The sequence below is a fragment of the Ammospiza caudacuta genome, chromosome 22, assembly GCF_027887145.1.
Source record: "Ammospiza caudacuta isolate bAmmCau1 chromosome 22, bAmmCau1.pri, whole genome shotgun sequence".
NCBI classification, from domain to species: domain Eukaryota; kingdom Metazoa; phylum Chordata; class Aves; order Passeriformes; family Passerellidae; genus Ammospiza; species Ammospiza caudacuta.
Genome location: NC_080614.1, coordinates 6,748,033 through 6,773,623, shown reverse-complemented (window position 1 = coordinate 6,773,623; position 25,591 = coordinate 6,748,033). Strand labels below are relative to the sequence as shown.

At 47.1% G+C, this 25,591-nt stretch overlaps 1 protein-coding gene across 1 annotated transcript in view; it reads left to right on the top strand.

The window, feature by feature from the left end:
* Positions 1-25,591, top strand: part of CAMTA1 (calmodulin binding transcription activator 1) — a 241,787-nt gene that overhangs the window by 24,550 nt on the left and 191,646 nt on the right. The window lies entirely within an intron of this gene.

The window sequence follows — 25,591 nt, the reverse complement described above, 5'->3', positions numbered from 1 at the left end:
TTTGCCACTTAATAATAGAGGAAATCCACTTGGAGAAATGACTATAAAACTCCAGTTAGTGTCTGCTTGTTGAGAGCTGACTGGTCCTGTTCCTCTGATCCCTCGTTTGTAGATGTAAACTTGTTAACAGAACCTGTGCTCGTGATTTTAGCACCTGCAAGTGGCAGCTGAGTGCAGGATCAAACACAGCTCACTTCTCTGTGTGTGTTTGCTGAGTGTGGAATCAATCACAGAGCAGTGACTGTGTGTATTTTTCAAAATTGGAGTCCTTACCCCTCTTCCTTTTGGTGTCTGGAAGTTACAATCAGGTATTTATTTTTAACATACCCAGTACTGTGATAGAATGAATTGGGTCTTTGGGGCAGTTGCTGGCCTTGGCTTTTTTGTGTAGATGTTTTTGTCTTGGGTCATTTGAAATGTAAATCATAGAAAATGTGGGTTGCTGTTAATTCTGTGTTAGTGTTTATATTAATGGGGACAGGGCATGGAGCAGTGGCAATTCCAGTGGCTGTGGCAGATGATGTTTGGACAAACACAGTTGGGGGCAAGCAAGCTCTGCACAGGTTTGTGACAGAATGATGCTCTTCCCTCTTACTGGAAAGAGCTGCTTGGGGTGGGGTTTAATCACTTAAGTGTTGCTGCTGTCCCCAGAGCAGAACTTTGTGCAGGATTGATGTGTGGAGCTTCCTATGAGTACAGGATATGGTAAAGTTCATTATGCAGCTAAAAACTGTTATTATTCATGAGCAAAAACAGGAATGTGCAGGTGCTTGGTGTGGTGTATTAGGTTAGGAGGAGAATTTGGGAGTGTGGCTGTTCTCCTAAGGGTTGTGTCAGTGTTTTGGGGAGCAAGGAGTGAGCAGTGTATTGCTGGTGGGATTGTCTGATGCTGTAATTCTGGATGGATTAGATTATTTCCTGATAGACACAGGTCATCAACTGAGACATTAAAAACAGACTCAATCCCTGTGGATCTTACTGAATGTCAGATTCCTCTCTCTCATTTGTATCCCCTCTTCACAAATCTGTCAGTGAGGCTGTTATGCCATGGGGATGTGGAGCTGGATCTGTCCATGGGTTGTAGCTTGTGCTGGCTCTGCCAGCCTTTGTGGTGTGGTGCAGTATCCCTGTTGCATGATTTAAATGAAAGAACTTTTCTTGTGGCCAGAGATTTTTTGGCCCCATTAGCTCAGAGGGGGGGAAAAAATAGAAAAAGCCAGAGTCTTATGCTTAGATGAAGTCTTGGAAATTTGTGTTAATTATGGGGGAGGAAGGAGCTGAGCTTCCAGATTTTACTGCCTTCCCCACCCCCAATCTGAAAGTTTAATTCTGTGCGCTGTTACAAAACTTGAAATTTTCTTAGGGTATAATTGAATAATAATGTTGGACTACATTCCCGAGGCATTCCTGAGGGAATACATTTTTTCATCTGAGTACACAGGTGTTCTGCCTGTGCTAGTGAAGACAGAAGTTGTAAAGTAGAGAAGAAAAAGTTGTATTTTATACAGTGGTACTTCCAGAATTTTTGTACTGATCTCAGAATCCCTGTCCTGTGTGTGAGGCGTCTCCTGGACAGGGAGGTTTAGTAAAAGGTGGAAAAGAAATAAAATGCCTAAACAGCTCTCAGATCTGAATGTGTGTGACAGTGCTGTCCTCCCTCAAATGGTGTGTGTTGGACAGTCACAGGAGTCTCTCCACAAGCTGCAGAGTGTGAGAGTAGCAGACATTGGTGTTGGATTCATCCCCAGGGTGATGGGGGCCAAACCCCCTAATTCCAAAGCCACGACCCAACTCCTAAACGTTCCCTTTGTGCTCCTTTACATGGGGATGGTTCAAGGAGCCTTGACCATGGCTCTTGCCTGTCTCTGGTGGCCCTGAAGCCCAGCACAGAGGTGTTCCAGCTGTGGGGGTGGTGGGCAGCAGGATGAGCCTGTGCAGTCACTGGGCCTGGGCTCCATCGGTTCCTCGGTGCTGCCGGTGCAGAGGTCAGGGAGCAGCCAGGGTAGAGCATCACCATGGGAACACAGCAGATAGCTTTTTCTGAGCACTTAGGTCTGCAGCTTGAGAATGATGGTTGGATGTGAGTCAGGATTGGGTAGTTGGGAGGGAGAAACTGTCCTCTGAGAGCTGGGTGGGCTGTGGATGACTTTACATGTAGTAAAATCACGTGATGAGCAGCAAGAGAAATGGAGCGCTTAAAAATGGTTCAAACATGTTATTGAGGTGCTTTCCATTGGATCATGCATTTGCAACTGAAATGTTTGATGGAAATACATTTCCATACCAAGATGTCATCTTGTCTTAAATCAAGTTTATAGCGGTTTTATATTTCCTACCGAAGGAAGTGTTCCGTCTAATTCAATTTTTTTTTACCAGAGATAGAAAATCTTAAGTTAAGCCTAGCAATTTAATTACAGATTTACATTTTTGAAATGCCTGTAAAGGAGCATTGTGCTTATTTCTCTAGCTCTGGGAGAGGATAGAGACGGGGCTCTCATATTATTTCTCACATTAAGACAAATGAGTTAGTAGCGAGAAACTTCTGCAATGCTTTGTTCTTGTGAGGGAGTTCCTCACTCTAAGGGCTTAGTTGTTGTTCACTCTGAACCATTTTAGGGTTTGTGAAATGCAGATCCAGAGTGGATGGAGCAAAGGGTTCTGGCTCAGTGTGCCTCGAGTGAGAATTTTGGGAGCTCTGGATCTCGGCTCCCTTCCATGGGAGCAGGGCTGGGTTCTCGAAGAAGGGCACAGAGCCACCCTCCAGGTGCCCCAGCTGAGCTCGTGTGTCCCCTGACAGAGGTGGTGAAGGTGGTGCCTCATTACTGTTAGTCACTTTGGGCAGCAAGATGTGTTGTCTGCAGGAGATGCATCCCGCTGCTTTCTGTCTGGGAAGTGGGAGCTTCCCGGGGTGCTGGGGCTCAAGGATGTTGGAGTAACCTTGTCTGTGCACAGCCTGCCAGACACCGATTGCAGCTCTGGGCAGAGATGCCGTTCGTTAACAGTTGGCAGCCGCAGTCATTAATCATCCTTGTAAACACTTAATGACACGGTGCGAGAGAGAAGAAAAAGTTAAACATTGGAAATGTAAAATGCTATCTTGGGCTTTGGTTCCAATAGGATTCTCTATTTACAGTCTGTTGGGAGAAGCCCAGGACTTTCATGGTAGAAAAAGCCAGCGGCAATTGCTCCATGTGCTTAGGCTTGTCTGGAGGGGCATGGCAGAACTGCCCTGCTCTCTGGAGTCAGCCAGCATCCACATTTTGCAGTCACTAGGCTCAGATACTGCTTGGGAGAGTATTCAAATAATGCAATTATGAAACTGTATTTGAGCATTATTTAGCATAGGAAGAAACCCTCAGCCTCTGCTGCCTGGGGGCCCAAGTCGCGTGTTCACTGACATCTCGATGTGCTCCGGCGTCCTTGCTTTGCTCGCATGACAGTGACATTCTCCTTTTCACTTGACAACGAGTTATTTGCCATCTTTTCTCTAAAGCACAGAGAAGATCTTGAAGCTTTGGAGAACTGCCTGAGGGACGTGAGGGACCCAGACTGATAGGGAGAGCGAGTCTGGAGCCTTGGGGCTGGCTGTGATGCTCTGAAATGCTGGCAGGGAGGAGGTGAAAGCAATGAAATCTCTCCTGCCTGCTCCTGCAGCTCCCCTTGGCTGAGTGGCGGGCAGCTGGTCACCGCACGGCTCCTGTCACCCCACGTTTGTACAGAGAGCCCTGCTCTGCTGCAGACCCAGCAGCAGGGTTACTACTGCTTTTTTTTTCCTTTTTTTTTTCTCCCTTTTAGTGTTTCTAAGTGCCTTTTAGAATCTACTCTTATATTAGAAAACTTAAAAAACCTCCTTGTTTTAAGGTGTGGTGTATTGTAACTCTGCACTGCCTGTTCCAGCCCATTCCTTATGTTACAAATATGAGGTGTTGAGCAAGTATATGGGACCAGTTTCTGTTACCAGCCCATCTGGAGCAGGGAACGTTGTTGGTCTAGGTCACAGTGTCCCCTCAAGGTGGCAAAACTCCGTGGATAAGGAGCAGTGTTCAGTACAGCTCCCTCTGGACTCTCAAGTCCAGCATACTTTTTAAAATGCTTTACATCAATTCATTCAGATGTGTTCAGCTGGAGCTCAGGGTTCCCAAAGCCAGAGGTTGCTGGCAGCTGTTGGGAGAGCCCTGTGCCTGCTTAGGAGCACTCCCAGGGCTGGGACATCCTCACAGTGTGTGTCAGCTCTGGGGTTTCTCCAAAGCAATAAGAATATTGAATTTAGACTAATTGCCTGCTGCCCACGTGCTCTCAGTATAAAATACTCCGATGGTAATGGCAAATGCTGTTACTAGAAATGCTGTTGGTTTCTGTTCCACCTGATGATCCCCCACTGGAGGAGCAGAAGGGAAGTGGTTGAAGACCAGCTTGTGTGTGCTCCCACTTAACAGCTCCTCCTGCCCCTTGGAGTGGTGCTGAGCTGGGGACTGAGGCACATTACAAGGGTTTGGCAATGGCAGGTGATACCTTGTTGGGAGCAAAGTGTTTGCCGAGTGCTGAAGCAGCCAGAGCATCCATAAAATGCAGAGTGCCAGTGCTGCTTCTCACCCTTTATTTCAGTGCTGGTGGTGTGTGAGGTGCTGTGCCTCAGACAGATCTGTCCCACCTGGCTTTGTCACCAGCGAGCTGGGTGCCTGCGCTGCCAGCCCGAGGGACTGTTCCTCCAGAGCCTGCCCCTCCTCTTGGCCACCAGCAGGAACGTGAGGAACCCCGCTTGCTTTAAAGAAGAAAAGCCCAGCAAGTGAAACGCAAGGGAAGCAGTGTTAGCAGTGTGAGCAGAGCAGTGCAAGTGTTGGTACACCTGACTGGGGCTGTCTGGCGTGTGGGGGCGGCTCCCGCTGCGCCTGTGGCTGGGCTTGGAGGCTGATCGGTGAGCGAGACGGCAATTTCTCCAACACAAGCACTTAATTGTGGGTTTGTTTTGTGAAATTAATGAAATCCTGGGCTTTACTTAAATGTGCCAAGCAGGAATGTGTTGCTGGTGTTGCGTTTGTGGTTCCTCAGTTGTGTTTATAGCCCTAGTGACTGCTGTGAGCAGGCTGAGGATTGAGCAATATTAGAAGGTTACCTACCAATCACCAATCCAGGTGGTTTTGAACAAGGGCAGTAATACCTGTTCATGCTCAAACACAGATCCTCATCTTCCTCTTAGGAAAACCTGGCTTCTTTCCCTTCCCTTTGGTTCATATTAGGGTCAGTGAAAAAGAGTGATCTTGTAATGCTGGGCAGTTAGTATGTCAGAGTGGTGGAATTGGAGTGAATCCTGTAAAGCAGACCAAACAGATGGAGGGTTTGGAGTAATTCACTGCCCCTGTTACTTTTTTTTTATCTCCAAGTTAAACTCTTTTGAATAAATTAAATTAATGAATTAACTTTTTTACACTCAATGACAGCCTAAAGAAAAAAAACAACTTCATATTAGTTTTAGCATATTGCACACAAAGTATAAAATGTTGATGGTATTTAACCACCTGGCTGTCGTTAGTACCTGTCACAGTACCTCTGAATATTGGTCAGTGGTATTAGAACTTTTTTCTGTTTGATACTTCCAGATTCCTCCATAGAGTGGGTGTTGTAGATGACCATAGTACAGCAACAAATGTGTGTCCAGATACCTGGACAGTGGCTGTACAGTGGCTCCAAATTCTTTGTCTTGTGGGAAAATAAGGTGGAGTATTATTTTCTCCAGTTGTGCTTTTCCTAACCTGTCATCTGTTGTGGCTCATCCTTGTTAACTGTACATTATTATCCTGAAATGTAGTGTCAAAAGCAAAAGGGGAATCTGGTGTGTGGGGAATAAAAATTTGGAGTTAGTGGTAATGGAAACTCTTCTTGAAACATGAAGGAGTCAGGAAAGTGGATAATTCAGTTAGTATTTACCTGTTTTCTGCAGGAGCAGTAGTGGTAGGTACCACTGCATTGTGTGTCTCTGATTCTGGCTTGGCCAGCACTGAGTAAATACTCACTGGTGTTACACAAGGTGTACTTCCGTGTTATGCAAGGAAAATGGTACAACAAAGTCAATTTATAAACAGTCTCTCTCCCAGGGCCTGGCATGTACACAGGAATTGGTTTACTTGGCAAATGAATGGGAATTGAGAAGATTATATTTTGTAGGGGATTGAAATCCTGTCATCTTGGTCTCAGGTTTGCTGCTTCTAAGGGTGGCTGTTTCATTTGGAAGAGAAAAATCAAAGAATTTAGATTAGAAAGAAAAACTAGATATGAAGGAAAAGCTAATGCAAATGAAAGCAAAGGTTTTCTTCTGCTGGGGCACTGCCTAAGGAAAAGAGGGAAATAAGCAGTGGTCTTTGTGGGGAACAGTGTCCTAGGGACAGCAGGAGAGGGCATAATCCACTGCAGTGGGGGGAAGAAAACCCAATTCTCTGTGCTCATTCTTTTGTACCTGGTGTCTGTGCCCTGTTGTTGACAGACAGCAGGAGCTGGGAGCTGTTTGCAGCACACAGCCATGGACTGGGCCAGGCACTGGAGAACCCTGTGTCCCACCTTGGGTTTGTGCCTCCCCATTGTTGTCACAGAGCTAAAATGTTCCTGGAGTTGCCTAAAACTCATCTTTGCAAACTTCCTGTTACCTGAGAAGTTGTGGTCCTGCAGGCATGTCCCTGTCATGTACCTCTGAGGTTCCTGAGCTCCTCCTGGGGTCTTCCTGGTCACACAACTCATGTTGATGCCTTCAGAGTTAATTATCTGATGAGTCACTGCAAGTCTGTGTCCGTGCTGTTATTGCAGAGTTGCTGGGTTCCCAGAGTGCTTTCTTTGATATCCAGGTTGTCTGGCACATCTGCAGTGTGAGCTGTGGGGAGAGGAGGCAGCCCAGCACAGCAGAAACGTGACTTTACTGGTTTGGCTCACAGAAACTGGAATTGATAAATGCTGGAAATAATGGCAGGAACTGAGTTTTAAGGTCAGCAAGCAGGAGGGTTTGCAGACATGGTTGCTGAGGGGAATAAGGACCTTCTTGCATTCTCCAGCAGGTTCCTGACTGTGACACACATAAAGCAGGAATGACATGGAAACATGACACATTTTTGGGAAAACATCCAGGCAGTCTCTCAGTAGGTGATTCTCTGACACTGAGGGCTTCTTTGCCTTACAAAGGCAGGGTTTTGTGCAGGGAAGTTTTTCCTTGGCTTCAAGCACAGGGCTGGTTTGGTCCAGATAAGAGTCTCCCAAAACTTAATGCCTTGCCAGGCAGGGGGAGGCTGGAATGAAGAGGAGTGAAATGCCCTTGGTGGTTGTCTTTCTCCAGAAGTTATCTGATGTAAATATTACGTTCCCTGCATAAATTTAGTATAGATAATTGACTGCATCTTGCTTGGAAATGGGTACCAAAGGTTGTTTTATAGCTTCTGTGTAATTGAAATTCCAGGAGGAGAGGCCTTTGTCTTGGAAACCACATTTGAATTACTTTTTTATTGGAGTGTTAAAGCAATACGTTACAATGTGAGGGGTTCAGCGTGCGTGTGTGTCAATAATTACCAGATTTCCACAGTTACAGTGAATAGAGAAAACTGTTGAAAAAGCATGTCAAGCTTTCTCTGAAAAGCAGCCATCCAACAGTTGTGTTGACAGCCATGAGTGTTCTGACCTAAGCAGAGCCTCCCTGGCTCAGGTGGGGTCAGTGCCAATGCAGGACCTGCAGCTGATGCTGGGGCTGCACAGCCTTGTGCCCTCGGTGCTGAGAACAGTTTGTGAAACAAGGAACCAGTGCTCCAGCGTGGAAATGGGAAAGCTTTAAGGAGCCTGTCTGCAGGGAGGTTAACAATAACAAGCCCAAGTGGCTGGAGACAGGAGCTGCCCAGTGTGGCTGCAGGAGGGGCAGCAGCCACCGGCACAGGAGAGCAGCTCAGTGTGCTGCTTGGGCTGGGTGTGGAGTGCAGAGCTTTGATGTGCTTCCATAGAAGGTTCTAGTTTTACTCACTGAAGCTCCTTTGTTTTGCAGAGATCTTGATGCAGACGCCCTTTTGGATTTCTTTTTAATAGTGTGTGACCCTTCACCTTTGATCCCTTGACCTGCATTACTTTGGTAACCATTTCATTTTTTTAATTTCATTTCATTTTTAATTTTGGTGTGTAAGCTGTAACATTTCATCATTTTAAACTGTAGCGTTCTTTGACCTCCCCAGATGTCTTTTTTCTTTTCTATGAGGATGCCCAATGTTGCCTTTTCTTGAATAAACATTATTTCAGTTGTTAATAAAATATGTATTTTTCGTTGGTTTTTGCTTCTTTTAAGTTTAACTGTGTGTATGTTGTCTATATAATACTTCTTTTGATCTGTGTTTTCCCACTCAGTCTATTTTGATATTTATGTACATCTTTGCTTTTAGTTCACATTTTTTCTACAGTTGTTTTGTTCAGTAAAACCCATTCTTGTGGCCTGTCCGTGGCCCATCTGTGTCTCCCTCTAGTCAACTTTTGTAGCTTAAAGTAACCTCGGGAACATTTCAGATACACTTACAAATAAGAACTATTCTTTGCTGTTAAATTTTTTTTTCCTGTCCTGAAGTTAACTTTTCCTAACCATCAGCTCCAAACTGATAGCTGTTTTAATAAAAGATTAGGCTTCATACCAAAATGAAAATCTCACTTGAAACTCAATTTGCATTTATTTTTCTGTTATCATTGGAGCCCAAAGGGAAGTTATCAATGCTTGGAGCTGTGCTTTAGGCACGGCTGTGCTTAGGGAAGCAGCGTTGTGTGTACGTGGGATGGCAAAGCCCCCAAAGCTTAGTTGGCTCTTTCCATTTTCCTCTTGAAAGGGAAGCAGTGGATAAGACAGATTTTGGCCAGATTCTATTTTTATCTGGTAAATGATCATATGAAATCCACTGAGCACGGCCCACTGAAGTACAGATTACTTTTTAAGTGTCTCATTATTTTATTCTCTAACATTTAATGCTGAAGTTTTAATTGCACACAGATGAAGCTGCTAAATGAGCACTGAAATGGATTTAGGTCTTCTCAGAGCCTTGTTGATGCTTATAAAACTTTATATCATTCATTAGGACTAGAGATTAAAATTGTAGAGAGCTGTTCACATAGTGCCACTGGGCTCTGCTGGTGCCTGGCCTCTGGAGGAGCCTGAAGCTCACCTGAACACCCTCCTGCTGACCCTTTCCCTGGGAAACTGGACTGCATTTGGCTCTGCTCCCCTGTCTGGGGGTCCTGCTGACCTCCAGGGCTGAGCCTGAGTTGTCTCCTTCCCCCTGAGTCCTCTGTGAGTCTGGAGGGATTCAGCCCTAGCAGGTTCTACCTGGTTCATCTAGTGAGGATGCACCATCAACACCAGAACCTGCTTCAGGAAACAGGTTTGAATTGGCATCCCTGCCTGAGAAAGGTATTTCCAGCACTGATCTCTGTGTTTAAAGCACCTGTTTTTAAACTGCCCTTGTGTGGCAGAATTGCCTGCTAAAATACAGGCAGATCCAGCATTCACAGAATTCCTGCCCAGCACCTCTGTGTTCCTGTGTGAGCTTCTCTGACCCTGTGGCTGTGAGCTGTGCTGGGCTGTCACAGCCTGCATCAGTGCTTGAAGCATTCAGGTGGATTTTCCTTTCCCCTCCTGTTCCAAATTTTAGCTGTAATTGTTTCTGTAGACCTGGAGTTGTCAGTTCTGGTACACAGACTGTGGCTCCTCACTGAGCCTGTCTGGGATAGCTGGGATTTGGCTTTGGCTTGGCTTTAATGCTACCTGTCATCCTGAGGAGAAGAAGAATCCTCCAGAAACCATCTTGAGCCATTTCTCCAGTCTCCAGAACAGGGTTTTTAAAACTCAGTGGGAAAAAATACTTACTTTGCCCAAGAAAACCCCTTGAAGACTCTTTTTCTCCTCATAACACATATTTTATGTTGGCAGCAGTTAAATGTGAATGCCCTGACTTTCCAGTGCAGCAATTCTTAAAAACCTTTATTTAAATGTCTGGAAGCTGAAGGAAATCTCCTTCCCTGTGCAGAGGGCTGGCTGTTGGCTGCCTCCTGCTAGAACAAATAGCAGGGAAAAAGAAGAAATGAAATAAAAATGTCTGATGTTGGGAATTGGAGTCAATAATAAAAAAACACAGAGCTTAAAAGATGGTTAGAATGTCTTGTTTTTTTTTTTTTTTTTTTTTTTTTTTTTTTTTTTTTTTTTTTTTTTTTGTGTCTCATTTCATGTTTTGTCATGTCCATCCTGCCTTCTTTCATATAAGGTAAGCACTGACCCATGGCATTCTCTGGGTGTAGCTCCCAAGGTGGTGGGATGACAGAGTGATGCATGCTTTGTTGTGATATTTCCATGTATTGTGTTAGATGCAGATGGTTATTTGCAGTAATTAGTGTAATTAATATGGGTTATGCCTGTTCAGCTATTGCATGGGCTTCCAGGATGCTAGAGCTGCTGAGGGAGGAGAGGTCCAGCCTTTGGGAAGGGGGAGATAGGAATTGTCCCCCATTTCCTCTTTAAAACACAGTAAACATTGGCAAGAAAAGCTGCTTTGTTGACCCAGCATCAGCACTGCTATTTGCCCCAGTGTAAAATCTGTCCTGGGTTTTTGCTGCAGTGCTGCTGGATACAGCAGGAACAGCAACAGCTGACCCTTGGATGGCAAGAGATGATGGAACTTAATTCACTTTACTGAGCTTGTTTTTCACTGAGCAGTAACTCAAATACATGTTTTCATCAAACACTTAATCAAAGAACTACACAAATGCTGCAAAATGTTTGCAAAGCAAGGCATTTGTCTGTTTAGATTTTGAGAGAATACTCTATTGAGAGATTTGTTCCTGCTTACAAGGTTTTTCTGTTACTCAAAGCCAGAATGTTGACAACATCCACTCCTGAAACAAGTCTTAATTTTGAAATCTATGCAATATCTTCTGCTGCTGGAGGCTTTTATGTATTAACCTTAACAGAAGGCTGAAGGGCTGAAATGAAATCCTTGGCACACGTACAGGATTCAGAGCGTTGCATGTCTTGCAGTTCAGGTAATGCAGCTGGGGTTGGATTAACCTAATCTGCTTTATTCAACCTAATAGACGCCTGTGTGTCACCTGCATGTGCTGCTTATTTAATAAAACATAGTAGCAGCAAATTGCTCACTTTGGTATGACTTCTTTTGAAAGTCAGATGTATTGGTCAGCACAAACCGACCATTTTCTGTTAACACTGAAACTCATCCAGAGGTGCAGGACAGGTCTGTATCTCCTGCCCAAGACTGCCTGGGAAAACCCAGATTTCCATGCAGCACCTGACCCTATGCAATAAACTGAGCAAGTGCCAGCTAACCCTCCTCGTGTTTCAGGGCTGGTGGGTTCTAGACTTGGATCCTGCTGCTCCCACTGCCCTTGTGCTCAGAGGGGAAGGGAATTGCCCCTCTCCAGAGCAGAGCCTGGGTGCTGCTCTGCCTCACTGGCTGTTGGGGCAGCCACTCTGCAGGGAGGTTCTCTTTAGGTGGGGGTGAATATCTCAGGCTTATCACCCTGCTTGCTGCTCTGGGTGTATGTTGGTTTTCAAAGTCCTTAAATAATTTAATTATTGCTCCTGCTTTAATCTCTAACTTCTCGACATGCATTAAGGACTCGTGGCTGAGGGGTTGAGCTGGCGCCATTGTGCAGCCAGCCCTGACCTTTCCTGTGCTTCTGCTTTTCCTCTGCTTCAGAAGTAGAACTGTAGCCCTTGACACCCTGCATTGGCTTTGTGTCTGCTAGGGCAGGGTCCTCTGCCTGTTCCCCGCTCTTAGATGCACATTCAGCTCAGAAAATGCTCAGTGATAAACATGTGTTTTTATTTCTCCTTCAGGTTTGGCTTGTCTGCTTTTCAGCTCTTCTAGACATTGGAAATTCCAGTTTGTGTTTATTTTCTCTGGATTCCTTCCCACAAGACAGAAGTGAATTCAGCATGGATTATTGGGGAGAGCCTTGGCTGGGAATAAGGATAATTGCAGCCTCTGGCTGTGCCACAGTTTCACTGATGATTTCTTTTAAGTTACTCACCTGCACTGTATCTGTTTCCTCAGCTGTAAAATGTGGGTAATTACCTCCATTGTAAAATGTTACAGGGTCTGCTGGTAATTATATGAACGAAGTGCTAATTACAGTGATTATCCCTTGGACCTAGTCTAGATCTGGCTGATGTTCCTGTTGTGATGAACGTATGAAACAAATACTACAACTTGCTTTTCTCCATTCTTTGCGAGGGGCCTGGGAGGTGCCTTGTCGCAGGATGTGTTCCCAGTGAGAAGCTCTGCTGCCCTGTCACCCAGATCCCTCTGCTCATTTCTCCTTCCCCTCCACCCTCGTGTGTTACAGGGCTGTGGGCTGAGGAATTACTGATTCACTAGTTGGAGCCACATATGATCTGATAGCCAGGGTTTATGCTGTGGCTTTGCTTTTCCTCTTGGGGACGTGTAGAAGGCAGCAGCCAGGGAACTGCTCCCGAGGTACCACTTGGGTTGGGGCCAGTCTGTGCTGCCTAGTGGCCTCTGTTCCTTAAGAAGTTCTGACCTTGATGCCAGGAGAGGTGTCCTTCCAGCTGTGGAGATTATTTCCCTCCTGTAAAAGCCTACAGCTTCAAGACTTTATTATCAAACATTTTATTTGCCTTTCTCTTCTCCGTTTATTTAGGACACATTTTCTTTGTAGCTGGGAATAGCTTTACTATCCCCTGAGCAGGGCTGGGTCGCGGAGGAAGAACTGATATTCTTCAGGGTAGAAATGGAGTGTTTTCATCCAGAAAATCCTCCTGCTGCTGCTGGGAAGGTGCTGTAGTTTTTGTTGGTAGTAATGAGTCACATCATATATCCTGTAATGATGAGAGTCTCCTCTCCTATGCAATTCCTGCCTTCCCTGGTCACAGACCTCATGGCACAGTAACAACAAAAATCATGTGCTTGGTTCACCTTGCTGCAACTCTGCCACATCTTATTCCCTGCCTTCCCTGCTTCTGCTGCATGGATTTTCTGCCTTTGCCTCCAGCCTCCATACATCTGCTTCCCATCAGCCTCAGCCTTTTTTTGCCCTGGAAGAGCAAGGCTCAGTTATGTCTGCAGAATTTAGTAGCTGAGCAGCTCTTCCTTTCTCAGAGTTTGACGAGTGCAATGAATTTTTAACTTTGAAGAGAAGGTTTTAGTTCCTGTCCGGGATGATGGTTTGGAAAGGTTTTCTGGCAGTGGGAAGGTAGTCTTTAATTGCAGTTTTGCACCTGAATTTTCCAGACTAGATGCTCTTCTCTACAGCTTCTGTCTGATTGATTCTCTGGCCTGTTCTTTTCCATGACAGGATACTTGAGTGCTCCAGGGATGGGAGCAATGTGCAACTCCTGATAGGTGAAATCATTCATTGCCAGGCAATGAGGGTATGGAAGGAACTTCTCTTGTTAGGTGGAGGAAAAAGTAGATGAGGGATTATCATCTCCCCCACGATTTGCTCTTGCATTGCTTTAGAGCATCTTAACCAGAGAGGTGTGTCTGTGCTTCACCTAATGCACATCTGCCAGACTTGTTTGAAAATCCTTCATTTGGGAAGCAAAGAATTCGGTTTGTTCCTGCAGAAGCATCATCTATTAAGATGAATTAATTTGATGTGAGAGTCTTCAAAAGTGAATGATGCCATATCCATGTTCTTACTGCCCATTGCACAAGAGAACTGGTTTGTTTGCTCTCTGCAAGTCACATGTTCTGAAGGATGTTAAATTACTGTGTAACCTGGAGGGCAATCAGTGATTCAGATTTGAGATTTATCCAAGTCTAATTTTGCAGCATTCTTGCAATATCTGGTGTATCTTGGCACCACTCTGAATGCTGTTCATTAAGAGTGTAGATAAAACACAATTAAAAAAAAACTTAAATGTGTAGTAATGTAATTATTATAAACTTTCTCAAATCTTCTTTCTCTTAAAAATAAGAGCAGTGTTTGGTTTTCATTGAGGTGCAAAGTGTTGTGCAAAATCACTGAAACTTGTGACAAAAATACTTTAAAGTATCTGAATGAAAATGCAGCATCACCGTGAAAACAAAAGCGTTAATGCAAAAGTGGTTCCAAACGAGGTGCTGCTAAGTGAAGGTTTTCCTGGTTTTGAGAGCCGGTTTTTAAGCAGTGAGAGGAAATTGCACACCCCAGGGAAGGGGTTTAGGAGTGCTTTGTATATGTCAGGCCTTGCTGCAAAAAAATCTGTTAATTTTTACTTCTTTTTGTAATTGCCTGTCGCTGCTCGGTGTGTGAGTGGGTTATAGATAAACACAGCAGTATAAACACGCAGCAGTGCCGGGGGCGCCTCTGGCCGCAGCCCCCGCTGCTGCCCGGCCTGTCCGGGCTGTGCCGCTGGCCCCGGTGCTTTCGGCATCGCCTCTCAGCCATCCAGCCCCGCTCGGTACCGGGGACGGGAGGTGTGCCAGCAGCACGGCCTGGAGCCCCGGAGCTGCCCGTGCCCGCCTCGCCGCAGGAGGAGGAGGAGGAAGAGAGCTTCCATCGCGCCCCGTTCGCAGCTGCCCCCGTGTCTGTACGGACGCGGAATCCCCACAGGAGGGTGCTGCGAAGGCACTGAATGTGCAGGTTTGCAGGGAAGAGGAGGGCTTGGAGGAGACGGCGATTGTAGGGCAGCCAGCGCCGTGGCTCTGCAGAGCGGGGGCCGTGCCCGGGGAGCGGCGCGGGGGAGGCCGCCCCTGGTGCCCGCGGCAGCCGCTGCCGAGCCCTGGGCTCCGTGTCTGCTGTGGGAGTGCGAGCAAAGGCCGCGGCAACACGGACACTTGGTGCTGCGGGGTTCAGGTTTGGTAGCTGCACAGCGTCCCAGGGCTGTTCCCCTCCCTTCTGCTCGGGGTTGGTGCTGGACCCTTCCCCTGTGAGCATTATCCGTGTGGCTTCTCTGCAGCGAGCCTTGGAGCACCCAGCTGCTTTCCTGTCTGCATGTGTAGTGTGTTTAGTCTGCACGAGTGGCAAAATGCATTTGCTTCCAAGTAGAGACAGGCTCCAAATTCTGTCCTAAAATATTTTGTAAGTTGGACTATTTTATTCAGTGTGATCAGATGAGAAATAAGGGTAGAACCTCTCTTTAGTTCTTGGCTGTGCAACCCTCTTCCAAATATTTTAGTTAAAGGGATTATTCCTTTTGCATAATACATGCTTATGCCAAAAAACTTGTCTGACAAGGCCAGTTAAGCAGCACATTCACATGATTCTCCCTTTAGCTGTGTGCTGCTTCACCCTGAAATTGTGTGATCATTTAAAAGTAAACAACCCTCCACCCTGGGGGCTGCACACATCCACTCTGCCCCTCACTTCCTTCTGCTGCTTTTCATTTCTTAAATAAACTTTTGAAACTGAGGATTATATAACTGAAGAAGAGACTTCTCTTTGGGATGACCTCTAGGACGTGGGGGCATTTAGTCTAATTCTGTTTTATGGGAGTGTGGGAGCTCTGATCCCTTCCTTCAATGGCAGCAGATTCAACTGATCTGTTGGAGCTGTTGAAGAGAGGGGGTATAAAATTAACTACTCATTGCATTAGAGCATCTCACTTGGAAACCTGGCACTGAGATCCACGTGAAAGTCTCTGTGGGGGTTCCCTGCTTGCCAGGGGGACATCGCAGCATGTGCTGGTTCAGTACCTGGGTTTGGATCCCAGGTGTTTGGATGGAGGACCGTGTCCAGCAGTGATGGTGCTTTGTGTTACTCTGTGGGTTTGGCATTCCTCTGAAATTACACACCAAAAAACGCTTTTGGTGGGATGGGTGATCCCAAATTTTGGCTAATACACACTGTGGAAGAGGTGCCTGGCAGCAGTGGGGGCTTTGCCTCAGCACCCTCATGGCAGGACAGAGCTGCTGTCGCATCCGAATGCTGTTAGATCAGCTGCAGGCGAATACAAATAGACTTGGATTTTGGCCCTGTAAAGGGAGACTTTCAGCTTCCCCCGGGAATTCTGCCTTGGCAGAAACCAGCTGTAGTTCAGTGGTTTCTGTTACCAGGCAGAGTCTGTTTGGATGTTAGAAAATTAGAGCAGAAATTCCTGCAGCAGTCAGCTGTGTCTGCGTCACCTCTGTGACCTCTAACTGCTACTCCTGCAAACAGTTGCCATTAAACACAGTCAATAACCCCCTTCTGCATTCCATTGGATCGTCTCTTCCTGCCATCTCAAATGAAAAATAAACAAAAGAGCTTAAGCGTGCAACGTGCTAAATAGACTAATCAGCTGTGAAAATATTTTATGGGGGAATCTGGGGCAAGAGCTGTCAGTGGGAGCGAGCTGATTGGAGCTGCAGCAAAACAGCTCCGGGAGGCGGCCATGGGGACAGAAGGGAAAGATCTGTTCAAATGGATGCATGCTATTTTTTTTACCCCTTTCTGAGTAGTTTTAGGAAATCCCTCCCTCTGTAAATTGATCACCTCTGCACATCAGAATGCCTTGGCTCTAAGTACGCACTAAGCTGCTCCTATGCTGATTTTACTTTGCCTGTTAAATGTAAAACAGGTTTTAATCTTCTCATTTAGATGTTTTAATAGAAAGTAAATGTTTAACTTGCTTTGCTGTGGCCTCCAAATCTTTAATCCGTGGGAGTGTTTTTAATGAAAGGGAAACCGTGCTTTTGTTTAAAGCACGGGGTGATGCTGCAGGCAGTAGTGCTGGGTGGGGGGAATTGCAAACCCACACCAGGAATTTTTGGCACTGGTGGATCCCGGATTTGGGGATTATGGGTTTAGGAATCTGCTGGGGAGAGTGACAAGGGGACAGTCTTGGGACAGTCTGGCTGGGAAGGGGTCTGTAACCATGCTGTAAGTTCAGTGTCAGTGATTCCTGCCCCCGAATTCAGAATCATCCCTGTGTTCTGATGATGTTACAGGGCTGTTGCTGCTCCAGCAAGGGAGAGCTGAGCAGAGCCGTGTGCTTGCCAAGGAAACCGCAAAGCAGGCAGCACCAGGTTTAGTTCTGCACACAAAAGGGGGGTGCTCTGCTCTTCTGAAGCCACTCAGCTTACTTATGATTTAATTTAATGTAATTTGTTAAAAAAGATGTGGCTCCAGGACACACAATACAGCTGGCAAAGTACCATGACAAAGTCAAAACTGAACAAGGAGGGGAGCATGCAGTAAATGTGGGTAAAAACCAGCTAGGGGCAATCCAAGGTACCTGTGCCCACTTTGGGGCAGGACCCAGAGCTGTTTGCCCATTCAGTTGCATTTTCCGCCTCAAATTAGAATCGGGACTTTATGAGATTAAAAGTGCAGCAAGACCTGGAAGATGGAGAGTGTTGCCAAAGGATTTACCTCCATGTTTCCCACCAGCCTGTGCTGCCAAAGGGAGATGCTGCTGAAGGCAGACAGGCACCTCCAAGGAAGTGCTTCATAAACACAACTGCCCTCATCGGAAAGCCGACTGCACCGATAAAGCTCTGGCTGGGTAAATAAAGTGTTCTGATTTCCAGGCCTGTATTGTAAGTTGTCGAGCTGTAATTGTGTAAGTGCCAGGGTTATAAATAGCAGGGGCAGCTGGCACAGCCCAGCCATGGCACACCGTGGCACCGGTGCTCCGTAGTGAGAATCGGGAGGATTGTTCTCATTTGGGTTTGGGCTTCTCCTCTTGCACTCCACGCTTTTCCCACCTGGGCTTGCAGGGACTGGTTCCTGTAGCCAAGCCTGGCTATCCTTTGTGGGACAGGGGCCAGCTTGGACACAGGAGCATCCTGCGGCACCTGGATTTGTACCTGATCTGTGCCTCAACTGGGCAGAAGGCAAGGAGAAGAAAACTATTGGTAAAATAATAAATCGACTTCAGACTGAAACAGTTCATTATTGCAGCATCAGTACACTTAGGAGGCTGGTGCTGCATCACAGGTGTGTGGATGCCTGTGGAAAGTAGTGTCATAAGGGGTGTCCCAGCAGTACCTGCAGTGAAGGATTTGCTGTTCTCCACAGGATGACTGCAGAGCAGTTTGCATACATCCGTGGGGAAACAGAGCTGCTCCTTCACTGTGCACCAGAGGGATGAGTTAGGTTTTACAACATAGTAACTTAAATATTTAATTTTCTGAGTTGTCATTGTTCTAATTAAATTAATATGCAATTTTTTTTTCTGTTTGCCCTTTTCTTTTGACTTTTTTTTTCCTCTTTGACCAAAATCCTAATAACCCAACAGGTCACAGGCACCTCAAGCTGCTGGGACAGTGCTAGGGGCTGAGGAGAGCAGAGCTGGGGCTGTGCATGGAGGGTTGGGGTGTGGCAGGACGACAGTGGTGGAAAAATGTTTGCCTTCCCTGTGGGAGTGGGGTTGAAACGCTACATCAGGCACGTGTCACCAAAATAATAAAAATACTATGAAAGCAATCAAGTATGCGTTACCCACTTGGCGTTGTTACAGGCGGCTCCTCCCTGTGCAAGGCCAAGCCGTTCTGAATTCATCCCCCGGGATTTGGTGTTAAAACATGTTCGCTGCCAGCTGACAGAAGAGTCAAGCTCGGATTTATTACACCGGCACCTGCAGTAAAAAATGACAGATGATGCGAATGTATTTAATTATCATTCAGCGCCACGTCTCTGCTCGCTCCGGTCGCGGGGCTGCAGCTGGCAGACACTTTAACTAAAGTCAGTGTGCTTATCTGGAGAGGGGCCCGAGGAGGCGGCCGGGGGCACCGGGTGCTCCTGCGGGTCTCTGCACACACTCGCTGCCCCGCGTTCCCCATCCTGGTCCTCCCGCAGCTCCGGCTCCGCCAGGGACCGCGCTCCCAGCCCCGTGTGGAATTCCCCGGAGTGTCCCTGCCAAGGGGAGTCCCCGGGGGTGCGGGCAGGCTCGGGGCACAGCCGTGCGCTGTCGTCCGCGTCCCAAAGGCCGCTGCGGTTTGCAGCAAGGTCAGCGGGACGCGCCGGGGCTGCCGCAGCGGCGCCGGGAGAGAAGCGCGGCTCCCGCCGCCGGCTTCACGTGTGCCGGGAAACGGAGCGGGGATGCTCTGGGCGGCTCTGATCTCTGTGTGTGTGTGTGTGCGGCTACATGGACATGCAGGCACAGAGATTCATGCCAGGACGTAGATATACACGTGCGTGCACAGATAAATGCGCATAGACACACGCATACCCACGGGTAGACACGTAAGTACACAAATACATACCTGCATACACACTGCATACACAGACAAACACACATGCACACGTCATGCACACGTGCATACACACCTGCGTACACACATGCAGATGTACATACACACATGCAGATGTGCATACACACATACTCACAAGCATACATGCATACCCATGTACACACACATGCACATATGCATGCACACATACACAGCTGCACACACACACACACCCCCTGCATACACACATGCACACCTCATACACACACCCCCACCCATACACACGCATACACACCTGCATACACACGTACACCTCTGCATACACACACACACACGTGCACACAACACACACCCCTGTATGCACACACACACCTGCATACATACATGCACACCTGCATACAGACATGCACACATGCATACACACACACATACAGGCCGTATACACACCTACACACCTGCATGCACACACACATACACATACACACCTGCATACACACATGCACACGTGCATACTTGGCCTGTGGGAGGTGGCCCAGGTGCTGCAGCCCAGCTGCCTCAGCCCCAGCTGCCGTGGCCTCTCCCAGCTGCTCTCAGTGAGCTCTGATGGAGCTGCTGGGGGAACCTGGACAAGCCCAGTGCCTGCCTGGGATGCTCTCGCTTTCCTGGGGTGTCCCTTGTGCCCTCGGTCCCCTGCCACCACCCCTGTGCCCCCTGGATGCCAGTGAGTGCTCCTGGTCAGGCAGGTCTGTGAGCTGCCACAAGCTGGACCAGTTTTTTCTGATGGGGGGCAAAGGCAATCCAAGGGTGAGCTGGGCAATGCCTGCCTCCCTGAGGGATGAAGAATTGGGATTGTTTGGGGGGGGTGTCCTGCTTGCCTTGCTGCTTTGTAGGAGGAAAAGCTGCTGTTGGGGTGTTGTTATCGCTTGTTTGTTGCCTGTGCTCACCAAACCGTGCAGGGAAAAGGGGATTTGGGGAGGATTAAAATATCTGATTCTTACTGGTTACTGAGCCTTTTGGACGTGAGCTCCAGCAGCTTTGTGCTGCGTGGAGGAGACAGCGGCCCATGAGGAGAGGTGGTCAAAGGAATTGGCCAAAAAGGAACAGAAAAATCTGATTTTTTGCAAAGCTTTTAAGAGGAGAATGGAAGAATTTTGATCTCACCAAAATACTTTTGACATTGGAGTTTACCTTGTTTTTAATAATGATTTAAAAAACCCACGTTGTTGAAAGCAAAAGAATAAGAGACCATCTGGAAGTGAGAGGTTTTCCTCAGTGCCCTGTCACAGAGTGTCCTCACTGCTGTGTGCAGAACAGGGAGATGTTTGGTTTTGGGGGATGTTTCTGGCATGAGTATCTTGCACACCAAAACTCTCGTTTTTGGTGGATGTGGCATTTCCCCTGGGGGTTTTGGCCAGAGGAGCTGGGCAGGCACATAAAGCTGTGCTTGTGGGTGCTGCTCTCTCTTAACCACACCAAACCCCACACTCAGAAGTGGAGCAATCAGCTGGGGATATTTCAGAGCGGGTGGTGAAACGAGGTAGTTTTTAGTATTCATGAAAAATGCTTGTGACAGCCTTACCCCAAGTAATGAGCAGCCACCTGCAGTTCAGAGCAGTGCTTGATAATGCTGTAATTAGATTGGAGATGCAAAAAAGCTCATTAAAATTAAATAACATATTTGTCACTGTTTTAAGAGGTGCAGATTGCCTCGAACCATGCTGGTCTCTTGACCTTGAGTATTTTGGCATAGTCCTCTCTGTTGAGCACATGAAAATAACGTTGGAGCATCCCACAGGCAGGTTCATGGTGGGGGTTTCAGCACAGGGCTGCAGGTGCTCACCTGCCCTGGTCAGATTGTTTGGCACCTCACCATACAGGGCCATGATGCCAGCACTGGGATGGCACAGAGGAACACAGGCTTCCAAAGGCATGGGTGTGAAAGATAAACCTCTTCAGTTTTTGAAATACAGTAAAATGTGTTTTGAGTCCTCCCCTTCCTCCCTCCTGCCTGAAAAAGAGCATGCAAAGTCACGACAGTGTCTATTAACAAGACTGTAATTTTCCAAAATTAATTTTTAATGACTAATTTGTCTTGTTTTCAGATGTTTTATGCAACACATATTGTTTAAACTCCTTTTGTTTCTCCACATGTCACCACAGCAGAGGCAGGTGTTGGGTCAAGATCTCCAGTTGGGGCATCCACTGCTGGCAGGGCTCTGCCCTTGGAAGGGCTGCATCTGCCAAGGAAAGGCAGCTCTGGGGAAAGGCAGAGAAAGGAAAGAAGTCTTTTATAGATGGGATTTCCCTTTCTGCTGCCCCAAAATGGCACTGCTGCCCGAACACTCTTGCCTTCACTCCAGCTGTTGTGGCCACACACTGCTCTTCCCCTCCATAAATACTGGCCGACCAGGGCTTCTCTTGCAGTAGCTTCTATGCACAAAGAAGAGAATTAAAAACAAAAAGTGGGTTTTTCTTCCTCCTCCTCACTCATAGTGAGTAATTACCCGTAGGTGTCTCGGAACAGGAGTGTTTACAGACACTCTGTATTTTCGGCATGTGGGATTTTCCCACTGTAGCACTTGGGCTGTGAGCAGCAGCAAAAGCAGCGCTCAGCCTGGTGCCTAGATCACCACTGCTTTGTTGGGAGCTGAGGAAGAGGAGGGAATGCTCCTGAGCATGGAGTATCCTTGTGGGATCATGGCCCTTTGGTGTCCACAGGAAGGGAGTTTGTAGCACAACTTCTGGCACCCTAAAGATAACCTTATTTTTTGTATTTTTTTCCCCTTCTTAGGAATGATCTTGGAAGGGCTCAGATTTGGGTGGTGCCAGCTTGTGTTGCCTTGCAGCTGGGCACACTGCTTGGCTTTGCTTGCTGCCATTCATGTCAATGTTTTCTGTTATGTTCCTGGCACCAAATGGGATTTTTCTCAGAGCTTGTTCTGACTAATGTTGATGAAAGGGCAGAAATTCATTATTAGAGTGAAATAGCTGGTGATAGACTGGGGTTCCCAGGTGTATGAATGAATATCAGCAAATATCTGCAATGAAATTTATTTCTGCAGATCCTCGCCTGTGACCACCCCTGCTCTGCCTGTGTGGGCTGAGCTGTGAATGCCACACAGCCACAGGGGTTTGGAACAGGAGGGAGCTTTGTCCCCACAGCCTGGGCACCCACACCTTCTCTGTGGCTGCACTGGTCCCCAAAACCAGTGTGAGAGCCTGTGATGGGCAGGCAGAGCCTAACCATAAAAAAAATCAAATAAAGTGTTTTAAGGCCCAGATTGAGACAGGACCCATCCACCTCTTCCTTTCGTCCAGGTACCTGATAATTGGCAGAATAATCTTAGTTCTTTGTCTGGGGTGAGATGGTTGGGAGGGAGGGAGCTGTGAGTGAACAGGTTCATCAGCAATAAATATTGCCAGATAAAACAGAATGTGTGATTCCCATCATGCTTGGAGCAGAGTGAAGGGCTGTGGCTCAGGTTTGTGATCAGATCCAGGTGGGTCCTTTAGGCAACTTCAGAGGAAAAGAACCCCCCCAAACACATTTGGCCTCTGTAGTTATGCTGAGGAATCTGCTGGCAGAGTAAACCCCGGGTAAACATCCTCAATTTGCTGCCTCCTGAAATGGAGCAGCTTTTGGAGTTTGGAGCCACAATTTGTATTCAAATGAAGGTCATTTGAAAGGTGTAACACAGTAAACAGCCATTATTTCATTTTGATAGTGGTACTAAAATTATAGTGTTGGTTGAATTATTTTAGTATAGGACCATTACCATCTCCCTAAAACATTTAGAGGGGTTTTATATCAGTGCTGCAGTCCTGAAATTAGAGGAAAATTAAAAATCACACGACTGTGGTAGAAAAGTAATTTATTTGTGAGGATGCCTTCATTTTATCATGGTGTCTCGTTCCCTTCTGCTATTCCAGGAGAGAGATGAGCTCCTGACACCCAGACAGGCTCCCAGGGTTTGCCTTGCTGAACCAGGAAGGCATCAGCTTCCCACGAGCCAGGGCTGCCATAAGCCACCCCCAAAACTTAATTTTTAATTTAATTTTTTTTTCTTTTTTCACTAAAAGTGGCTGATGTGGTATTGCCTGACTCAGTGCTGTCAGCGTGTTATATTTCAAACATACTCGTGTATTGGGGGTAGGCACACACTTCAAACCTCCCTGCATTCATTTTCTTCTAGGAGTACAGGCAGTGGAAGTTGGAGTTAATAGAGTGGCAGTGATTTCCCTCACTGAGGGTGCCTGGCTGGAGCCTGGCAATTAGGGCTGCTCTTGGGTGGAAGGGGGGATGCTCCAAGGCTGCGCTGGAGCGGGAGCTGGCAGACGTGAACAAAATCTTAATTGGGAAATTCCCGTCGATTATTACAGCTGCCTTCATTAACATTTTCACACTTGGCTGGTAACAAATGAGGAGAAGGGCTGTGTGTGCCACTGGATTTATGGTGTTCCAAATCCACTCCATACCTGGGGTGTGCCTTTGAGCAGAAGGGATGGTAGCTTTTTGTGGAGGGTTGTTCTTAAAGGATTTCTGGGAAAGCCTTTACTGGCAAGGAGCTGGTTTTCAATGACAGGAAGGAAAATAAAATTCCTAGCAACTAAAAATTCCCTGCAAATAAAATTCCTAGCTCTATCTTTGGCAAAGTTCAGTTTGGGTTTGGATCTGATTTTTTATCTGTTTGTGCTTAAACTCCAGGGTTTTTTTAATTGCTCAAGGATATGAAGTGCATATCCACTGTAAAAGAGGATGAAGTCCTAAACACTGTAAGTTGAGCTGTTTAACAGTAGCAAAGCTGACTTAAATGAAGCACCATGAAAGATGTTGGCCATGGAAGGCCACCACATCATATTGCAGGAAAAGGACATGCCTTGTGTCTCTTCCCTGGCCACACAGGCCCTGGCTTGCTCCTGCTCACACTTTACTGCTGCACACAATACTGGCAGGGCCAAAATACATTTTCATTATGAAATCACAGGGTGCTCATGTGCTGGGTGACACTGGGGTGGATGGTCCCATCCTTGGGTGAAGGCTGTTCTCACAGAGGAGATCCTCAGGAGCTCCTTCAAATGGAGGGGAAAACCTGCAGCTGGATTAGGATGCCCTCAGAGATGAGCGTAGCAACCTGTTCCATATTTATTACGGGCAACAATTTGACTAAGGGAGAATTTAGATTAATAACATTCAGCCCAGAGAAGTAATTTCCTTTGAGAAAGCGATTTACATGCACTCTGCCAAAAAGAGCCGTCACCGCGTGCTCTCCCTGTGTCAGCTCCAATAATGAAGTTGGAAATAACATGGGAGGTTAATAGGTCCTACTTATCTCCTTAGTGCTGCAAAGGAAGATTTACAGTGCAGAGCCTGGTTTGCATATTCCCCTTGGAAATGGAAAGGTTTTTCCCAGCTGAGATTGATGAGAGCTTGCAGGGTGTCTGCTGGGGCTGTAAACCTCCATCCCAGGGACACGCTGCTGCCAGAGGGAGCCGCCTTTCCCGGGTCACTGGCCAGGGACTGGCTGAGATGCCAGAGCCACCATTCCAGTGATAATTATTTTTATCCATCTGTCTCCTCCAAGCTTGGAAGTTCACAGAGTTGTGGCTGCCACACCGTGTTAGGAGCTGGGTTTAAGCCCAGTGGGTTTTCCCTGGGAGCTGCCCATGGCATGTGAAAGGGAAATTCATCTGGAGGCACTCCTGTGGAGGGTGGTGGAGCTGCCTGTGGTACCCCTTGGGCTGCTCCCTGTGTGATGCCAGTCTTCTGGGTGCATGTTGAGGTATTCTCCTGGTTTAGGGCAAATTTGAGAAGAAACCTCCAAAAGGGGCCCCTCCAGAAAGCAAACCCACATGGACCCTCCCCACAACTGGGTCGGGAAGGATTCCTTGGAAAGAAGTGGAAAGAACCTGTTTATTTAACAGGCACAGCACCCCCTCAGCACACAAAACCTGTTTATTTAACAGGCACAGCACCCCCAGCACACAAAATGAACAATACCAGATGACACCACTCTTTCACCATTCTGAAAAAGATGACAAATTCAGAAAGTCTCTCTTGGGGGTGGTCGCTCTGTTCTCAGTCCCTCCAATGCTGGGGCAGCTGCTGCAGCCACAGGGTGCAAACTCTCGGTGTTCCCAGGTCCCAGTCCGGAGCAGGTTTGAGTGGGTCCAAAAAAAGGGAAAGGAGAAACAGTCCAGGCAAAAATTTGGGCTGCTTAGCTACTAACTAATGAGCAGAAGCAAAAGGCAAGAGCAAAGCAGGAGCAAAGCAGAAGCAAGAGCAAAGCGAGAAGCCAAGCAAAAAGCAAAGGCAGCACCATGTACTGCCCCATCTGTGTGTCCCACCAGCCGTGGGGGAGCAGCTGATAAGAAACCAAACCAAAACTTTCACTCTTCAGAGTCAGTCTTGAAGGCACAGAACATGATATCCAGCATAAACAGAACACAGGAATGGGGATACAAGCATCATCACATCACCCTAGGAG